Here is a 5,411-nt window from a genome sequence, read left to right on the forward strand (position 1 = left end):
ATGGAGATGAAGTACCAACCAATCGGCTCCTAACTGTAATTTTTCAAACACAGCCAGTAAAGTGTGACAGGAGCTGATTGCTTGGTACTTTCTCTAAGGCTTAGTACATAGACCCCTAGGTCTCCTCACTGAGCTTGAGATATTGTTTGGCTGTATTTGGAAAAAGTATTTAGGAGCGGATTGGTTGGTACTTTTTTCTCCATCCACTTTCTCACTCCAAGCCTTAGTACATAGACATTTTACAACTAAATCAAATATGAACCCTGATCACAATGTTGGAGTTTGAAATTCACATGGAAAACTGTTACAAATACTGTCTCTTGTTGGTATATAAGCTGGAACCTGTCTCAGTCCTTTCACCTGCTGAAATGTTTCTACTTTTTGGGGTCTGGCTAAAATTTGAGAACTTTATCACCAATTTAAGCTGCTTTACTTTTTTTTTTTTTTTTTAAAAGCATCTCTACTCATTAGTCACTCTTCAGCTGGGACTGTTACTGGGAACTGCTCCTTACTCCCTCAGTATTGCCTCCACCCACCCCAAAGTATTTTTGGGGGAAATTACACTGCCTTATATACAAGGGTTTTGGAGAAGCCCATGGGGGACTGGATAGAATGATGTTGGGGAGGGTTGAGGTCTGGAGAGGGAGGTGTAGTCATAATGTTGACGCCACAATGTTGGCGTCTGCAGAATGTCTACATGTGACGTTCTGTAGAGACTGCAAGGATAGCCATACTCTCCGTCGGAAGCGGCTGAAGCCACCAGGATGTTCCTGTCAATCATAGCTGGAGCAGATGAACACATCGTACCACGTAAGTCACTCGACCAGCAGGAACATCTTGTTGACATTTCATCAATGTTGATATGATGAATGTTGACAAAATAACATCCGGATTAGTTTTTTTTTTTTTTACATTTAACATTTTTAAGGTTAGTGTTAGGCTGCCGGAGAGGATGGTCAGGGTTGGGCACCAGAGGGAGGGTTAGGATCAGGCTAGAAACGAAAAAAAGCTTACCATTTGTTCCTGTAAATCTCTTGTACCTGTTGACCTCTTATACCACACCACTGGAGAGGAAATTAATATGTAAATCATTAGTACATCTCAAAGCTATAAATTGCACATTTTTTAACATGCTATTCAGAGAGATTTTAAAGGACATTTTTTTTGTTGTTTTTTGGGTGCTTTATAGGTACTTTAGTTGTAAATTAAGAGGAGAAAAAAAAGCCATAGAAACACAAACTCCTTGCACTACACCAGGGGCACATCTATAATGGGTGCAGGGGGGCCCACACCGCACACCCTTAAGTAATTATACTTACCTCTCCGCCGATTCCCGAAGTGCTGCTCTGCAGCGCCGGTCAGGCGCTGTAGAGCAGCAAACACTCACTGGGAAAATGGCGGTAGCCATTTTCCCAGTGGTCTGTGCAGAAAAGATGTCCCTGGGAAAGTAGGCGCGGCTGCCATTTTCCCAGAGAACCGCGCATGCGCTCTAGATTCTGGCATGAAGCCAGAATGGAAGTGAAAGAGCGCGCACTGTTTGGAGCCCGCACAGGATAGAATCAGACATAGAAAATGGTCCCTGTATAAAACAGGGCAGTAGAGTACAATTTAAAGAAACCAACTTAGTTTAATATTACATAGATACTGTTAGAATTTTATACAACATCCTTTCATTTTGTCAGCCGATTGACATCTAGCTTAATTGCTACTTAGGACTTCTTATTATCACACTGCTACTGGGATTGTAACATTTTTCAGTTCACCTACAGTGTATTCATATTTCTTGTCATTACTGATACTGTTTGGATTTGCTATTTACAATATTTTCAATACGATGGCTATATGTTTTCTGTTGCAAATACCTTCATGAAGGCAATTTTTCTGCACTCTCTCATCGGTGTACCTACCACACCTAGACTGCAATGTCCTTGACACCAGGATAGACACGGTTTGAGCGCACCGACAGCAGAAGTGCTCTTTATCTTTCTTCCAACCAGTCACCTTCCACGTTCTCTCACCCTGTGTCCTCTGTTTTATACAAGACGCAGAGACAGCAGAAATGGGGGAGACGATATCTGGGCCCCTTTAAGCTATTTTTTGTCTCTTCTGTCAATATTGTATTTATATGTGTGCAAATTATCCGATTATGGTACTTACCCTTGTCATTGTGTGTTCCTTGGATTCATGTTATATGACATTTACTTGCTTTTTTCTTTTTTAGGTGACACTGTGGTATATATATTTTCATTAACCTTTCCGATACGTGCATTATCTCATGCTCAATGTCACTATCTATCCGCAATATAATCGGAATATCCAAACTTTTTTGGTGTATTTCATTGAGCTTCGGGTGTTGGATATTGCTATTTTGCATTTTATGACATTTGAAGTAACCTACTATTATTACTATGCAACTGTGGTAGGGATTGTTGGTACTCACATGATATCCCACTAGCTGTAGCTTTCCTTAAGTATTTTATCTCAACCTAGAACAGTGCATAGCATTACATTCTTTATGCTTTATGTCTCAGTAGACATTCTCATTCTCAACCAAGTAACCTTCAATATATTAAGCATTTACAATACACAGTAGTATTTGTATTTTGCTGTGGTTTAACTACTAATATACAATTAGCTTCCTACAACTACACATTTTGGAAGCCCGGGGTATTACTGTGACATCAATACCCTTTATTCCCCTTTCACTATTTTGCATTTTGAACCTGCAATTGTCTCTTACAATTTATAAGCAGAATTTGGAGACAGCTCTATTTATCATGTTGGAATTATCCTTCGGTATTTTGGTAAACACATTATTTGGGCTAGTGCATATTTAACAAAATTCGCCGTCACGAATGATAACAGAGCTTTTTCTATATATTGGATTTGGTGCAGCTCGCACGTTTATGTGACTAAGGTGCACTGTGCACATCATTCTCCCACTCAATTGAGTGTTTATTTGATTATTAATTGCTGTTAGGAATTTTTAGGTCTTGTTAATCACATGTGGTGTAGTGCATAACTTTTAATCTAATAAGTATAAAAAAATGGATGTTAAGTTTTAATTCTTTCATAAATCTTTTCGATTTAACATTTGAGTGCCCCCAACAGAGAGTCTTCTTTTCTCTACTTATAACATGAAGCCAGAATCTACAGCGCTCAGTGCCACTGAGCCACAGTCAGAGAGGAGGGGGCCCATATGATGGCTGCACACGGGCCCCCTCCTCTCTTAAAATGCCCCTGCACTACACCCTGCCATGTATCTAGAAGAGCTGGGGGTTAGAAAGTTATAATGAAGGGGTTTTAATATATATATATATATATATCATACACACACACTAGAAAACATAACAAAATACAGAATTATAACAGTGAATGAGTAATACTGTACAAATGAGAGTACATTCAACAGAAAAAAACTATGCTGGTGGAGGTATCAGACTTGGGGGTATATTTTCTTTAGTTCGGGTTTATAGAAGTGGAGGTGTTGCCTATAGCAACAGATCACCTTCTAGCTATTATCTTCTAGAAAGTGGTTGATAAATAAGTAGAATCTGGTTGCTATGGGCAACACCTCCACTTCTTTAAACCCACAGTTTAGTAAGTTTACCCCTTCAGGTGCATACACACGTAACTATTTTTTTAACGATTTAACTATGACGACGTCGTTATTGTTCAATCGTTGAAAAAAAATCGTTCAATTTCTGAGTTATAACGATGAACGATTATCGTTCATGTGCGTTCCCGTTTGTAGTTCATTCTAACTGAGCAACTGAATGATTTTCATTAAGGGAAGTTACAAAAATCGTTTGTAGTTAAAAAAAATTGTTCATTACACTTTAAAAAATCTGCATGAAAATTGTTCATAAAATCGTTGGTAACAAAATCGTTGTGTGTATGTAGCTTTATGCTGGCCACACACACAGCGATGTTTTACCCGATCTGGCCGATTGTGACACATTGTGTAAAATATGGCCAAATTCTGAGTAAATTGTGATTCCCCACTCACGATGCGTGTCCCCGCTGGTCGCACATCGCATCGTCAGATCTGCCGTGCAGTAGGGCAGATCTGACAATCTAGGACGCGATGCACTGTGAAAGTTTGACAGCAGGAGAGATCGATTGAAGATTGGACACCAACTTGTGTGCAGAGCTGCCGGGGAGAGTTTCAAGGGAAATCGTACACATCGGCTGATCGTCTGCGGATCGCCATGTGTGTGGCCACCTTTAGTGTTCACTCTAGTTTGTTTGGGCAGGGTGCTGATCACTGGGGAGGGCACACTTGAAATGTGAATGGTAAAATTTTGGATGCATCGCGAAAAACACATTTGTGATCACCATCAGGCTCAGGCATCTATTTTTTGGCATCGGTGGCTGGCCGTCCATGATGAGATGCTTGCCATCGGCCTTGGACCATCGATGATTGCTAAATGATGGTCGATGTTCAACCCTACCTGTAATACTTAATGTCCTCCTGTCTTGCACCTCCAATGGCTCCCACTGCAGCATGCAATGGGACAGACCTTAGCCGGAGAACCGCTTTGCGCAAGGAGTAAGATTATACAGCAGGGAGGGGGTTGGGACAGAGTGGGGGCATTACGGTCCCTCTACTAGTTAATAATAAAAGTATAATACATAAAATAAAGTTGCAGTGTGAAAGTTGACGCTGTAACAGCACTCCTGTGAAATGTATGAAGCAGAATAGTAACGTGTGGAACATTTCCCAAAGACGGTGTGGTTCAAAAGGTCGACATGGTCATTACATTTTAGGTCGACCATTATTGTGTAAACAGGTATTTAGGTCAACAGGGTTAAATGGTTGACAGTCAAAAGGTCAACATTTCATATGTCAAAACTAACCGGTCGACACATTATATATATATATTTTTTTGTTATTTTAGCCTAACCCTAAAAATCATGAAAAACCATGTCAATGTTTTAGTGTTGAACTTTTGACTGTCGGCCATTTAACTCTGTCGACCTAATTACCAGTCTACACAATGATGATGGCTGACCTAATGACCATGTCGACCTTTTTACTGTTTATCTTCAGAAAGTGTCGCCCTTCTGAGTGTCGACCAATCAACCGGATACCCCCAAAAGAGAACAAGGGGAAAATGTTTAAAAGTTTATAAAAAGTGGAGGAAGTTGCCCATAGCAACCAATCAGCTTCTACCTCTCCTTTGATAGACTGTACTTGATTAATGCTAGCTAGATGCTAAATGGTTGCTATGGGCAGCCAACTTCTCTCTACTTGTTAGCTACAGTACATTCCCCCTTAAAGTCCTCGCCAATGGAATGCTCCACTCACAGACTGCCGCTGCTGACACATTAGTGACCAATCACTGCTGCTGCTCAGTGCGTGACGTCACGTAAGACGAGCGGCAGTCTGACGGAAGTAGGGCAGTCTG

Source organism: Taudactylus pleione, unplaced genomic scaffold (assembly GCF_031769625.1).
Source record: "Taudactylus pleione unplaced genomic scaffold, aTauple2 ptg000465l, whole genome shotgun sequence".
NCBI lineage: Eukaryota > Metazoa > Chordata > Amphibia > Anura > Myobatrachidae > Taudactylus > Taudactylus pleione.